This window comes from Equus caballus, chromosome 1 (genome assembly GCF_041296265.1).
Source record: "Equus caballus isolate H_3958 breed thoroughbred chromosome 1, TB-T2T, whole genome shotgun sequence".
NCBI classification, from domain to species: domain Eukaryota; kingdom Metazoa; phylum Chordata; class Mammalia; order Perissodactyla; family Equidae; genus Equus; species Equus caballus.
In genome coordinates, this window is record NC_091684.1 from 123,114,207 (window position 1) to 123,130,679 (window position 16,473).

The window sequence follows — 16,473 nt, forward strand, 5'->3', positions numbered from 1 at the left end:
AAAGTGTAACTTTAATAGATAATAACACAGTGTTTTCTACTGTCAGCCTTCCCATTCATAGTGGCCTATGACAGTAGCAACTACAATTTGCAAACAAGAAAGACAAGTCTGAGTATTGATCATTTAAATGCATAACCTCTTAGAGAGTCTGCTTTGTATCTGACCATGTGACAATGCATGAATATTGCACTGTTTGCTAGAAAAGTTTGACTGGTACAAACTCTGAGTTTATAAATTTGTCTTGTTAAATGTCCTTTAGTGGATCACATTTGTAATTAGCTGGAATTTTCTATCTTACGTCTAAAAAGGATTTTGATAATTGCACTTGGAATAAATGTTTGGGTTTTTTAAAAACTGGGATTATGGGGGAAAAAACCCATCAATTGCCAGAGTTGTACAAAGAAAAGTTGAATTGACTGAAATTTATCTCACAACTAAAAATAACTGATTTCTTCATCAAAAGGAGCACACTCCTTTTTATTACTATTCTGGTTCTGTTTGAATACTGAATATGCTAAGTATAATAGACAGTATTTTTCTTTTTCTGTCTGAATTATCTCACTTAGCATAACTCTCTCAAGGTCCATCTCTGTTGTTGCAAATGCAAGATTTCCTTCTTTTTCATGGCTGAATAATATTGCATTGTGTATATATACCACATCTTCTTCATACATTCATCCATTGATGGACACTTAGGTTGTGTCCATGTCTTGGCTATTTTGAATAGTGCTGATAATAAAATGAGCTATAAACATAATAAAAGGTATGACAGTTTATTGCCACAAGCTGTTTAGAAGTAACAAATTCATCCACCCAACCTTGTTTTTTGCCATTTTGGCCCAAAAGCTACTTGGAAATTAATCATATCAATGTCTATAAGTCAGCTTCTGCAAATTTCTGGCCCTGAGAACAGCCTACCACCCTCTGGTTCCTCAGGCTGCTCTCCTTCTTCCCCTTATTGCCAATGGCTCCTGGCTCCCCTGTGGTCCCCAGCATTCTCCTCCTAGAGCTCTGTCATCTCCCATGGGAGGCCCTGTTGCCTTGTCACAGGGCTGATGTTGCTCTACTCAGTTATCCAAACATGCCTTAGTTTACTGGGTCTCAGTCTCTGACAACAGAGATCCGGCACTCCTTTCTAGTTAACACCCAAGCCTCCTGTCACTCTCAAGGATCGTCACCTCATGCAGTCACCTGGCCCCTCTTGGCCCCCTCTGCCATCTTGGTGTGGATAGTTCAGCCCAGGGGCACATGGCTAACTAACCATGAGGAACTTAATGTTCCAGGACACACTGCCTGGATCCTTTCCCCTCCTCTGCACACAACAGGTGTGCCCACCATCCTTAAAGAGAGTGCCTCTGAGCAGGGTCCAGGCTGTCTGACAACTTTCCAGCAGTGGAGAGGGAAGCCCAGGGTATGTCATCCCCAGGACTGTCTGTTACAGGGTCACTTGCATCACATAGAAGGATAAGGAAGGAGAACAACTCTGATCAAGCAAAGCTAGGAAAAGTAACACAAAAACTGGTGAATAAAGTTCCCAGAACTAAAACATAGTTATTATTGTCAGAAGCAATTTTTAAGAGGCTCGATATTCAGTATGATGGGGACAAATTCAAATAATGGAATGTAAGAGAAAGGAGTTTATTTGGAACATGAGCTGCCTACTGAGAATCTTAGCAGGGTGGGGAAGAGGGTGGGGACTCCTGTGACTGAGATGTCTGTCTCACGGGGAGACTGGCAGGAGCCCACCAATTTCTAGAGGAAGAAGATAGGGGGCCTAGAAGAGCCTGGGTTGAAACATACACCCAGGGAGGAAGCTTTGTCTGGAGACTTGGGAGAGAAGAGTCCTGCCTTTCAAAGGAATGCTATCCCAACCACAAGACACCTGTCTACCCCTGCTGAGATTGCAATTATTGACTTGACTGCACTGTTGGACTCTTCAGACCATGAACACATAGGCTTCTGAATACTTACTGGAAAATAAGGCCTGCACTCAGAACCTGTGGTTCAGGGGTTTCTAGAGTTCACCTGGACTCTGTGTCCTTTTGTGCCCACACACTCCAAATGCAAGGCTTTGCACAGGAAACACTTGTTAATGCAGCTTGAACTGAATGAAAGTGCAGAGTGGAGAGAAGCCAAGAACATTGGCTTCTTATCTCCAGTAAGGGAATGAATCTTCAGTAAGGGAATGAATCAGACCATGCCGATTTAACAAAGCAGTGAGTATCTAGCCTGGAAGGTTTACAGGAACAGTGAATGATTTGGAGAAAGATGGTGTGAAATACAGATTTGTCAGAGCCAAACAAGAGCAGCAATCAGAACAGTTATGGACAGAGATATTCCGAGGCTTAGACTGGAGGTTCCCTGCTGTTTACAAAGCCAAATGTAAATCTTAATTTAGATTTGAATAAATACATATTTGGAAAACACAAGGAACAGAGTTGGAATATAGCTTAATATAGAAAGACGTGAACTTGGAGGCATCTGAATAGTATCAACATTAGTTGGTTCTTGCTGGCTTTGAAAGCCTTGCTGTTATGCTCAAACAACCAAGAGCAGCAATAGAGTACACACACACGCACACACACACACACTTACACCAGTCAGGTTTACACACTCGTGCTCTCTAACCTAGGTCTGGGCAGCACACTTTACCAGCATGTTTGCAAGGACACAGCATTCATGTACAGTCAGTCAGTCCAAGAGCCAGCCAGAAACATTTATGAAGCACCTACTGTGTTCCAGGCATAGTACCAAGGGCTGAGGATATAGTGTTGCATGGCTGTACATTATTTCTCTCTGTGGTCCAACAGAATTACAGGGAAGACAGGCATTACAGAAGTGACGACAGATAATTGAATGTTAGTTAGAAGCACGGGAAAGACAAGCACTAGGCATTTGCGAGAGGCTTACAGAGGGTGAGAAGGTTTCCCTGAAGAGGGACAAGGCCAGCAGCAAGTGTTGAGATGAGAGGAAGCCTCAGATAGAGAGCAGACAGAGCAGGGGGCTGGAGGGAGAGCTGGCTGGGGTGGTGATCAAGGGGGTTCCTGCAGCTAGAAGGCTGGAGATAGTGGCTGGACACAGTCCTAAATTCCCCTGAACTTTGATTTTGTGGGATTCCCTCCCCCAATGCGCCATCGCAGGCCAGCTTCCTTCTACAAACAGAAGCATCCTGCAGCCATGTTGAGAGACTGGAAGTTGTGAAAGCTGGCCATGGAATACTTACTGGCATGAAAGACTGGTCACTGCAGTTGGGAAAACCAGAGCCACCTACATTGTGTCCTATTTCCTACACCACATGATCAAAGAGAATGATCAAAGCCTGCTTAAAAAATATACCTGTTATGCAAATAAATCTGCCCTCATTCATGGCCCCAACCAAGAATAATGTACAAGGCAATTTAAGTTTCTGGCCTCAAGCGATTTTGCCTAGTTAGAGGAGATGAGATATGTAGGTATGTCTAGAAATATCCTTCCTGCCTATCGTTGGAAATTGTCTTATTGTTTGCTCCTTACTCCAAAATGGAAAAGGAAGCCATGGGAGGAGCTGAGCTCAGGCTCATGCCCTTCAGTAGCACAACCTTGCCCTCACTCCAGGAGTCCAGGCCTGCCCAGGGCTCGCTTTTACCCCTTCTTGTTTTCTTTCCTTTCCTTTATCACTAGGAAAGTACTGCATACTCAGTAAAGGCATTTGGTAAATAGAGAAAAAGTAAAAAAGAATCATCTGGTCTATTTCTTTTCGGTTTTAATGTTTTAAAAAAAGATTAAAATAGAGAGAAAGATACTATTGGTACAGTTTTATTTCTTAATTTGATTACTTCACATTCCATCACATTTTTCCATTCTAGTTTCATACCTTAACATGAATGGTTGAATGACATTCCAGTGATGGAATTGCAATTATGATCACTTGTATTTTATACCTTACCCTTTAGAGTCGTCACTATCTGTAGAGTAAGAAAGGTTTTCAGTCACTTTCTTGCATATTATAGGAGGACCCCAGATTCACTTAGTATCTTTACACAATGGCTTGGAGAGCAGGTATAGGATCACCTCAACTAATGATGACACTTCACAAAGTACCCCCTTTGAAACCCCATCAGTGCTCCTGCAGTTCTTCTGCTTTCTTCATAGTTAGAGTTTACCTATAACACTGGCTACAAAAAACATCTCCCTCTAAAGTGATACTGAGGTGATTGCATTTCTAGAATTGAAGCTCTTTCTAAAACAAAATCTACCTCATAATAAACCTATGAACTCTGAAAGAATTTGAATACATCAAGGCAGAGGTAGATTTTTAATATGTGCATAGACAACTGCTGAGAAGGAAAGATGAAAAGGGGGCTGCTGTGCCTAATGCTCATGGGCAGCTATGCCATTTCATGTGCATCTTAATGTACCTCCTTCCTTGGCAAAATGGGAAGGACCATTGCTTTAGGATGGCTGTAATTAGAATCCCAGAGGAAGACAGCAGTTATTTACATGCCAGCACAAGTTTTTCTTAAAGGAAATGCATTTAGAAACTGAGCAATATCAAAGCATCTTTTTTCTTGCTAGCAGCACAATCTGCCACCAGGAATGCTTTAAATGCTCTCTTCACAAACACAACCTTCTTGAATTATTAGGTAATTAATCCTGCATAATGCCTTAAATTCCACATGGGTGGCTGCCTGAAAACCCTCCAGTGATTGCTGCATTTGGTATTGCAAGTCAATTCCTACTTATTTGGAGAGTGAGAAAAATAAGACACTGATATTTTTGCCTGTTTTTAATGTTGACATGAGCCACCAAGCAAGTTGCCCACAGTCGTAGACACCCTCCCCCCTCCCCTGACACCTAGCCCACTTTGCACCCTCATCTGAACTAATGATAATATTATATGGAAGTTATTTAATCACACAGCACAAACACTTCATGGACACTCTCGTCATCCTTTAACAGCTCCTTAAAACTGAAATGAATGCTTTGATGTGTTCTATTTCCAGCTTTTACATGGATCCTGAGGATAAACAGATCGATAAGCATCCTTGCTCCTGAATGGGTGAGATTTGGGGTTAGTCCTGCATTGCCATAAGACGCAGAGCTCCGACCTCCCTTAGTCCCTCCTCCCAGTCCAATTACTCTCATCCTTCCCTCCCCAGGATTGTGGCTCAGTCGGGTTGCCTGTGATATTTCCAGGTTGTCTAACTTTTCACTATTAAAAGAACTCCGTCCTTTGAAAACCCTCAGACTTTTTCTTTTTTTCTAAATTTTACCATTATTGTTTTATGTTTATTCCTATTTACTTTTATATTCTGACTCCTCAGCAGACTGTAAGGTCCATGAGCTTAGGAACCATGTCTGTTTTGTTTTACAATATGATCAGCCTATAATAAGTGTTAAATAAATGTGTACTTAGTAAATGAATAAGTGAACGGAGACAAGTGCACTGTGGTGCATTAGCTAACACCTCCATCCCTCACATAAATACCATCTCTTTCCCCCAGACTGTTCTGTGAACATCCTCATACCTGTCTATCTTTAGTTAACTCCCTCGATCCATCTCCCTCTCTTCTCATTTTCTGGCTAGTGACTGGCTGTAATCAACCAGGAGAGTGCATGAAAGGTGAACGCCAAGTGAGTGGGCCGCTCAGTGTGATCTCTCACACACAGGGGGCACCCTATGGACATCAGTTCCTGAGATAACCATAACCTTTTGAGTCTTGGACATCATCAGGGCTTCTTCATAACGGAGATCAGCTCCACAGTTTCCTCATCACCTGGCTTACATCCTTTCCCCTTCAACAATTCTGCCTTCTAGCTTCCACTCACTGGGCTCAGCCCCACCTTCCTTCCTTTGACCACCATACCTTTAAGCATTTGCACCTACCTCCATGACTTGGGGAGTTGTACTAGTTTTCTATTGCCGATAACAAATTGCCACAAATTTAGCAGCACAAAATAATGCAAATTTTTGTCTCCTAGTTGTGCAGGTCAGAAGTCTGGGCAGGCACGGCTGAGTCCTCTGCTTAAGATCTCACAAGGCCAAAGAAAGATATTGGCTCTACTGGGTTCTTATCTGGAGGCACTGGGGATGAATCCTATTTCCAGCTCATTCAAGTGGTTGGAAGACTTCCTTTCCTTGCGATTATAGGACTGAGGTCCCTGTTTCCTTGTCAGCTTTCAGCTGAGGCCTCTCTCAGATTTTTAAGGCTGCCCTCATTCTTCCTCTTGTGGCTCCCTCCATCTTTAAACCTGCAACGGCACGTTGAGTCCTTCTCATACTTCAAAGCTAACTTCTTTTATCACCAGCTGAAGAAAATTCTGCTTTTAAAGGGTGTATTTGACTAGATTAGACCCACCCACATAATCTCCCTTTTTGCAATATAATATATGATAATCTCAAGAGTATCACCAGGGAGCAAAGTTCCTGGGAGCCATCTCACAGTTCTTCTGACAACAGGAGGGAACGACATGTTTGGAGCAGAGATTTATTACGGGATACTCCGTGTCCAAAGTCTAGCCTTGGCAAATAGGATTTTTGTCCCCCACACCCAAAAAATCCTGTCATATAGGATTTAATGAAATGAAATTAAATGAATTTTAATTAATGGAATGGAATTAGTGAAAATAATGTTTTACAACATCATTGATCTATCTTTCTTTCTCTGTTTTTCAGACTTTTTCCCTCCTATTTCTAACTCCCTTAACTCTCTCTAATTATCTTTGTTATCCTTACTCACTTCCCTTGATTATGTCTTTTCCTATAGCTTTATTTTTTTCTCGTGATTTTCAAAACAAGCAAAGTTGCTCCCAGGTGTCATCAACTAAGACTTCTAATTAAGTGCCTGTAAGGCCACAAGCCCAGTTGGGCTAGGGTGGCAGGATATCCTGCCGAGAGACCGAAGAAATGACCTGGAGACTGTGAATGAGACATCTAGGTTTATTGGGCACTACTTATGGGAGAGTGTCCAGTGGCGGCCCGCTGGACGGAAGTGTGCACCTGCAACCACCCCCCAAGAGAAGCTTGCTTAAGTAGGCAGAGGAACAAAGGCTGCATGCTTGCCAAAGGGCTGTCCTTGGTACGACCAGGGTTCCCAGGAACAGTGGCTCACATGGAGGGGCTCTGTGTCCCTGTAAGATGCGATGCTCTTCTCTTGAAATAAGGGGGTGCCAGGCTGGCCAGGCCGGGATTGTTACAAATCCTGGTATCTGGGCTGCCTGCCCAGAAGGGAGCCAGAAGGACACATGGTTGCAATGGGCCTGGGGGCTTTTGCTGAACAAGCAAAGCCCAGGCCCTATACTCCACCCACCATGTGTCCTAATGGCCCTCACAATCTTATCACGTCATTCTTCCACGGAGTCCCTTGAGCCAGACACAAGGAGGAGCATTGTAACTAGATACCACAACAGCAATAGAGAGCGCAACATGAGAATAAAACAAACAATAAAAAGGCAATGATACCAAAGAAAACATGTCGCCAGGTGGAGGGGAAGGATTGTATCCAAGTAGATATGGATCGGTGGATAGGTTGTCAATGGCCTGTATGTGAGCATGTAAGGAGGCCATTGCAGAGGAAACATTGTGAGCATAATCAGGGATATACACACAGCATTCTACTTTGGTTAGGGCACAGGTCCCTCGTTGGGCTGCAGTAAGCCTGTCCAAGGCCATTCTATTTTGTAACACTACTTGTCTCATCTGGGTGGTTTCTTCATTTAGTAGAGTTATTGCATGTCCGGTATTATTGAAGGCTGTTGCCATATGTTGAGCTAAGGCAGACACTTGCCATTCTACAACCATAATTGCAGCCTGTGGAGAAAAGATGGCGAGGGGGTAAAACCATCCAGCAGTATGTCATGCACGGACTGCCTCCCAATTAGAAGGAAGCCTTTGAAGAGAAGACAGGATGCATGCAGGAATGTAGGGGGGCCCCCGTGTGCATCTGCCAGTCCAATTATAGGGCAGTCGTGGGCTCCACAAGCCCACAACCACCCCTGAGGAGAGGCATAGGCCTCTTTCATGGTGTTGTTTTGTTTTCCCAGCCACATATCAGTGGTAATGATAACCGTTTGGTTACACATTGCTTTAGGTATCCACCCCATATTTTTTGCAATACTTTCATTTGATGGTGCAGAGTTATTATGACGTTCAATGCACCAGGGAAGAAAACCCTTCAATTCTATTTGTACAGCAGTCAACCATCCTACCCCATCAAAAAGAGAGTACCCCACTCTCAGAGTTACATTAGCCTGCTCACGCACAAGCTGAAAGATATACTTTCGCATGGCAGCATAAGAGGTAAAGACAGGCTACTTGATGGGAGGGGGTAGGAATGGGAAAGTGGGGGACACTTTTCCACTCTCACAGGGCTCTTCAGTCAGAGGCATTGGCAGCTTGGAGACGTCATGGTAAGCCCGTGGTTGAAGGGAGAGGCAGTTCGCCTTCCTAGCAATTGGAGCGATTTTGTACATCAGTAATGGGGTGTGCCCAGGCAGCAAAAAGGTTAGCAGATGTTGTCCTAAGGACGAAAAGTAAGATGTTTAGAGGGGACCAGAAACGGGAGGTCATGACCGTCCAGCAAGACTCATGCAGTTCCAGTGCCTTGAGTCAGCATGGTACCAGCTTGTGGTTTCAAGCCAGGCCAGCAATAGCATATTGTCCAGTTGGTGTGAGCACCAGAGGGGCAGTACTGTAGGATAAGGGAGGAACAACAACACACCAGAGGGAAACGATAAAGGTACCTTAAGGAATTGGAGGCCCTGCATTAGTAAGTTTGGAAGTTTTGGCGTGGCCCCCCTCCCCTGATGATAAAAGGCGTCACTGTGACAGCCTGCTCCAAACCTCTTCCCCAAGGAGCTAAGAGAACACACCAGCGGGGCCCCACCTGCCAGTCCCAGGGGCAAGTGACCACGTGGGTTCCAGTAGGGAGCTCTTGTGACAGAGGCAAATGCAAGTTGTTCTGAGTGCACAGCTGTGGTTACAATTTCTCTCTTTGATTAGCTCTTGTCTGTAGACAGACTGTCGGATCAGGTCCTTGTGTCAACATCCAATAGGCACTGGGTTGAGTGCGTCTCTCATGTTAATTTAGTTGGCATATTACCATTGTCAGGTGTGTTGTCCAATGGGCCAGAGTCCTGTCATCTGTCTTTAGTTGTTGTTTCAGCAGGCTGTTCATTAGTTCCACCACTCCTGTGGCCATGGGATTGTATGGCAGGTGAAAATGCCAATGTATGTCCGTTTGATCAGCCCACATCTGTACCTGGTGGCCAGTAATATGCATACCTTGGTCACTGTCAATGTCCTTGGGAACACCGTATGCAGCACAGAGGTGTTCCAGGCCTCTTGTGGTGGTCTTCTGTGTGGCCCTCTTGCTAGAATATGCCTGCGGCAGTCTTGCATGTGTGTCCACATAAGTAAGAGCATATTGACAGCCATCAGAGAGAGGCAAGGGGCTGAGGTAGTCCACTTGCCAGCATTGGGCAGCCTGGTGGCCTCTGGCTATTTGGGCCTGTGTCCCAGGGAATGGCCCAGAGGGTTCTTTGTCCTTTATGTCCAGTCTTCTTGTGTAGCCATTCTGCCACTCTCTCGGCTGGTGCTTCTTCCAGGAGGCGAATTCGAGCTAACTCATCTGCCTGCTGGTTTCCTGGCGGTGTTGCTGCCTGATGTGCAGACGCATGGTATACTGTTATTGTCATTCCCCGGACCCATTGCTACATATCATCCCAGAGTTCTGCCCCCCACAAAGGGCAACCATTAATAGTCCACTCTTGTCGTGCCCATTAGGCCATCCACATGGTGAGCTCTTTATAGACTGCCCAACTGTCCGTACATAGACATATTGGATGGGGCTCTCGAGTCAACACCATCCAGGCAGCCCGCAATTTGGCCCATTGACTGCTATACCCAGAGCCAGAGTCCAACCACATGCTGTCAGTTGAAGGTTGCATGGCCACTGCTGTCTACCGGGGGAGGTTTCCTCTTGCAGAGCCATTCCTATATCAGGCCTCCACCCGGATTGGCCCTTCTCCCCCTCATATGTTTGGCAAGGTTTTAGGCACAGGTACCTCATCTAACAGGGTTGGTTCTTCTGTGGTATATGTTACTGGTCCTAGGATGGCATGCAATTCTGCAGTTAGGGGACTGCTGGTGAAGGTCCCTCATTGTTGTAAATATGTATGCCATTTTGCTAGTGTCTGTGTTTGGGCTGTTCCAGTGGGGCTTTTGGAAAGCATCCCGTAGCTACCTCGTAATGGACAAATAAGTCCAGACCGTGACTGGCAGAGAGCGGGTCATGGGCTCCACTGGCTGAAGGGCCAGGTAAGCAGCACACAATTGTTGTTCCAGGGCACTGTACCGGTTTTCAGCTCCTTTCCACAATTGAGACTAGAAGCCAAGGGGCACTCGGTTTATTGCCTTGTCTCTGCCAGAGACCCATTCGAACCCCTCTGGGTAACTGGAAACAACCAATTCCCATGGTTGTCTTTGTGTTAAAACACCCAAGGATTGAATTTGTTTTATGGCTATTTTGGCTTAGGTGAAGGCCTCCTGCTTGGTGGTCCCCCAGTCCCAGATAATACCCTTTGGCACCAACTTTTAAAGGGGCCAGGCAGCCTCTATCTTATTTATAACGGTAGCAGGAAGCGCTTTTGTCTTACCCAACCAGATACCACCCAAATACTTGACAGACAACCCAGACCCTTGCACTTTGCTGTCCTTTACTACCCATCCTCGTTGGCATGGGTGGGTGATGAGGGAGCAGGAGGCTTCTTGAAGGTCTGGAAAAGACTCCGAGTTTAACATGATATTATCAATATAATGAAACAAAGTAACATCGGGGGTTTTGTCCATGGATGGTGTAATAGCAGCATTGCCATAGGGTGGGGTGGGAAGTGATAGAAGTCATTTTGTTCATTTCCACCCCCCACAGCAAAATGCTTCTTGCTCCTGCAGACCAATACATTATTTCCATGCACGGCTTTTAGTTCCCAATACCTGAGCCACCTGCATGGCGCTGCAGGGATGGGTCAAGGTCCTCTGGCCCTCCCCCTAGTTGAGGGGGCTAGGCTGTTCCCAGGCTGTCACCGGAGGCGCTGTTAAAGCTGCAAGAACAGCATTTGGTTGTTTATCACTTTTTTTCCCCCAAAGGGGTGCTTGTTGCTTCCCTGGCCTACAGCAGTCAGTGGCTGGGCAGACTGCTTTCTTTGAGCCTTGCTCGTCCTCAGTCATGCCACTGGAGAGAAGGGAGGGGCGGGGACTTGCTGCTGCCTTTTGTTTGTGCTGGTGCAGGGTGGCTGGACCAGGTATCCACTGTGTTCTCCCTGCCCTCACAGGCTCTTTCTGTCCTGGCAGGACGCACTCCTGGCCCGTCCTTGCTCCTGTGCAGGCACTGGAGCCAGTAGCTGTTTCTGTGACTGCCTTACTTTTCATATTGAAACATTTATTTTTATGTCAGCCAACTTGACCATACACAAAACTCCTCATGGTTTTACTTTCACAAACCTTCTGTCACTTACTTTTTACTTTTAGAATTTATCCCATGTCTTCTTTTGTTCTTTCCCTTCCTAGTACTTTAGGACAAATTTATCTTTTTTAACAAGACAAAGAAAAATATCTCTATTCTTTATACCTTCTTTATTGGAAACATACATTTTACTTTCCTCCTATAGAGACTTTCTAGAAATAGGTGTTTTCTCATAGAAAATTCCTCAGCATGTACAAAACTTGTTTATCAATAACCCCAAGCATCTTTTAGTTTCTTTGAGAGAAGTAAACAAAGGCAAACAAATCTGTTTAGTAAACAATATCTAATATTTTATCTTGTTTGGAAAATAACCTAGATATTCACTGAATTTTTACCATTTAACTTACTTTAGCAAAACTCTAAAGTTTCAAGTTACCGAAAAGATTTGGAAGCTGTCTCTCAAGGGTTTACACCATAAAACATAACTATTGTTAAAAATTCCCCTGCCCTCAAATTGTCTTCCTTTTCAGGTCTATTTACTTCACTCGTTCCCTGGCTCCACCAGCTCTGTGGCAGTATAACCCCACCTAGGGGAATGCGCATGCGGAACAGGCAGAGGCAGATGGTGGGACCTGCCCCTGCCAGTCAGGGCTGGTCAGAGCTCTGTCCTCTTCTCAGACTCCCCTGGGTGTGTGGACAGAGCCCTGGTAGTTTTGACACAAACCAGCGTTCTTCCCTTTCTAATTTTAACTCCTCTTGCAGCTGGCTCACCTTCTCTCTAGCTTCCGTTTCGGCCTCTGTTGCTAAGTGCACAGCGGCAAGGAGGGGCCACCCCTCCGCAGCAGCTACCCCCTGGGCTTCTACTTTCCATTTTCCCACATCAGCCATGCCCAGGACTTCCCCTAGGCCCTTTGGCATTTTTGGGGCATCCCCTTACTCATGCAGTGGGCCCCATCCATAAGGGATGGTGATGACTGGCCCCCACAGGGAGGACACCAGCCAACTCAGGATTTCCCCATGGAGCTCCCTTCTCCATCACTCATTGTCTTGGCGCTCACGGGGGCTTTCCTTGGCCTCCTGGCTGGCTCACCGTGTATAAGGCCGCAAGCCCAGCTGGGCTAGGGTGGCAGGATATCCTGCCGAGAGAGCGAAGAAATGACCTGGAGACTGTGAAGGAGACATATAGGTTTATTGGGTCCTACTTACAGGAGAGTGTCCAGTGGTGGCCAGCTGGACAGAAGTGTGCACCTGCAATTGCCCCCCAAGAGAAGCTTGCTTAAGTGGGCAGAGGAACAAAGGCCGCACGCTTGCCAAGGCTGTCCTTGGTACGACCAGCATTCCCAGGAACAGTGGCTCACATGGAGAGGCTCTGTGTCCCTGTAAGACGGGATGTACTTCTCGTGGGATAAGGGAGGATCCAGGCTGGCCAGGCCCAAATCCTTACAAACGCTGGTATCTGGGCTGCCTGCCCAGAAGGAAGCCAGAAGGACACATGGTTGCAATGGGCCTAGGGGCTTTTGCTCAGCAAGCAAGTCCCAGTGCCCTTTGAGGAATTAATATGATCGTCTATAGAGAGTGTCATGGTTGCTTATTTTCCTAGTCCCCATGTTGGCAGTAGATCATGACAAGAAAAGGCATCAAACAATAAGGGATGATATTGTATTAGGCAGGGACAAGGCAAAGTGGCTGCAAGAGAATCAATAATAGTTTAGTACCATAAGTACAAAGATGTTCATTTTTTTCTCACATAAAACACCAGGAAATATATAAAAACTCTTGGCTCTATGTGGGCATTCAAGGAGTAAGGTTCCTTCTCTCTTGTTTTCATGCCACCTAGAACTTTATCCTTTTTTGTTTGGTTGAAGCAGGATTTCAGATGTCCCTATGTTCCATCTCTTGGGAAGGGGACACAACATGCAGGAGAATGCTACAGAGTTTTAAGACTGGTCTGTGATGTGTACATGATCACTACCACTTCCATTCCACTAGCAAGAACTTAACCTTTAGCTTAAGCTGTGGCTTCAGAGGCATTGGCTGGGGGATATGCCCCCTAGCTGGGTGACCAAACACTCAGCTACAATCATATTATGAGAGAAAGCATGGATGGATTCTGATGCACAGCCTGGAGTCTGTGTCACATGTGAGTATTTTTTATGCCATATTTATTGAGATAGAAATCATATATGACATAATTCACCTGTTTAAACTCTACAATTCAATGTCTTTTAGTATGTTTAGAGTTGTGCAACCATCATCACAATCAATTTTAGAATATATTCATCATATCAGAAAGAAACATCATGTTCAGCAGTAGTCAGGCACTACAACCTCCCTACTGCCAGCCCCTGGCAACCACTAATCTATGTTCTGTCTCTATATATTTGCCTAATTTGGCCATTTCATATAAATGGAATCATACAATATGTGGTCTTTTGTGAATGGCATATTTGACTTAGCATAATGTTTTCAAGGTTCATCCATGTGGTAATTTATTCCTCTTTATTACTGAAAAATATTCCGTTGTATAGATATACCACATTTTAAAAAAAACTTTCATCAGTTGATGGACATTTGCATTGTTTTCACCTCTTTGGCTATTATAAATGATGCTTCTATAAACATTCATGTACAAAATGTTGTACAGACATGTTTTCATTTCTCTTATTTATATACTATATTGGCTTGAATACTTTCTCTCAAAATTTATACCCTTCCAGAATCTCAGAATGTGATCTTATTTGGAAATAAGCTCTTTGCAGAAGTAATTAGTTCTACTTAGTAATTAGATGAGGTCATAATGGATTAGGGTGCATCTTAAATCCAATGATTGGTGTCCTTTAATAAGGCTATGTGAAGACATAGATACTGAGACACAGAAGATGTAGACACAGGAGAGGAGAATGCTATGTGAAGATGGAGGCAGAGAATGGAGCAATGCAGCTACAAATCAAAGAATCCCAAAGATTTCTGGCAACCACTAGAAGCTGGAAGAGAGGCATGGAATAGATCCTTCTTCAGAAGCTTCAGAAGGAACCAACCCTACTGACACCTTGATTTCAGACTTTTAGTGTCCAGAACTGTAAGATAACAAATTTCTGTTGGTTTAATCCACCCAGTTTTTGGTCCTTTGCTACAGAAGCCCTAGGAAACTAAACTAGGAGTGGAATTGTTGGGTCACATGATAACTAGTTTAACATTTTGAAGTTGCTTGCCATTAGCCTGAAGCATTTTCTTCAGCATTTCTTGTAGGGTGGGTCTGTTAGCAACAACTTAACTAATTATCTGTTTTTATTTATCTAGAAATTTCTTATTTTGTCAAGACTGTTTTGCTGGATACAAGATTTTCAGCTGACGGCTCTTTTTTTTTCCCACTTTGAATATGTCATCCTACTGCCTTCTGGCTTCCATTGTTTCTGATGAGAAATCAGCTGTTAATCTTATTGGGGTTCCTTTGTATGTGATGAGTCATTTTTTTCTCTTGCTGCTTTCAAGATTTTCTCTTTGTCTTTGGCTTCCAGATTTTTACTCTGTGTGTGGATCTCTTGGAGGTTATGCTACTTGGAGTTCTTCAAACTTCTTGGATGAGTAGATTAATGTTTTTTATATGAAATTTGGGAAGTTTTCATCCATTATATCTTCAAATATTTTTATCTACTCCTTTCTCTCTCTCCTTCATTTACTCCATTACACTTATGTTGGTGTGCTTAATAGTGTCCCACATTTCTCTTAGGCACTTCTACAAGACAAAGGAAACCATGAACAAAACTAAAAGACAACCCACCAACTTGGAGAAAATATTTGCAAATCACATATCTGACGAGGATTAATTTCCAAAATATATAAAGGACTCATACAACTCAACAAAAACCAAATGAACAATCTGATTAAAAAAATGGGCAGAAGATACAAACAGATATTTTTCCAAAGAAGATATACATAAGGCCAGCAGGCACATGAAAAGATGTTCAACATCACCAATTATTACGGAAATGAAAATCAAAATTGCAATGAGATATCACCTTATATCTGTCAGAATGGCTATAATTAACAAGACAAGAAATAACGAATTTGGAGAGAATGTGGAGAAAAGGGTCCCCTCACTGCTAATGGGAATGCAACCTGGTGCAGCCACTATGGAAAACAGTATGGAGATTCTTTAAAAAATTAATATTAGAAATACATGATGCAGCTATCCCACTAGTGGGTATTTGTCCAAAGAACATAAAATGAACAATTCAAAGAGATTTATGCATCCTTATGTTCATTGCATAATTATTCACAATTGCCAAGATGTGGAAGCAACACTGGTGCCCATCAACAGACAAATGGATAAAGAAGTAGTGGTATCTATACACAGTAGAATACTACTAAGCCATAAAAAGACAAAATTGTGCTATTTGCAACAACTTGAATGGACTTTGAGAGTATTATGCTAAGCAAAATAAGCCAGACAGAGAAAGACAAACACTGTATGATTTCACTTATATGTGGAAGATAAACACAGGGATAAGGAGTTACGAGAGGGGAATGGGGTGGGGGGAGGGTGAAAGGAGTAAAGGGACACATATGTATGGTGATGGATAAAAACTAGACTATTGGTTGTGAACACAATGCAGTCTATACAGAAATTGATATATAGTAATGTACACCTGAAATTTATAGAATGTTATAAGCCAATATGACCTCAATAAAATAATTAAAAAAAAATTTTATTCTCAGTCTTCTTGATTTCAACCATTCTAGTGGGTATGAAATAATACTTCATATGGTTTTAATTTTCATTACTCTGATGACTGAAGATACTGAACCCCTTTTCATGCATTTCTGGGCATTTGTATATCTTCTTTTGTGCACTTTCTGATCAAGTCTTTTGTCTGTATTTATAAAGTGGGTAGTTTGATTTTTATTGTTGATACGCAAAAATATGTATATATGTGTACACATGTACACACTAGTTCTTTGTCAGATGTATGTATTGAAAATATTTTCTCCCAATATATGGCTTGTCTTCTAATTTTTTTACTGGTGTCTT

At 43.5% G+C, this 16,473-nt stretch overlaps 1 long non-coding RNA gene across 1 annotated transcript; it reads left to right on the forward strand.

Annotated features, from left to right (window-relative positions):
* The first annotated feature begins 1,196 nt into the window (after positions 1 to 1,196).
* LOC138924309 (uncharacterized) lies at positions 1,197 to 16,118 on the forward strand. The gene is made up of 3 exons (XR_011439282.1): positions 1,197 to 1,411; positions 4,983 to 5,038; positions 15,172 to 16,118. It is a non-coding gene; the product is annotated as an uncharacterized lncRNA (long non-coding RNA).
* Positions 16,119 to 16,473: the final 355 nt, after the last annotated feature.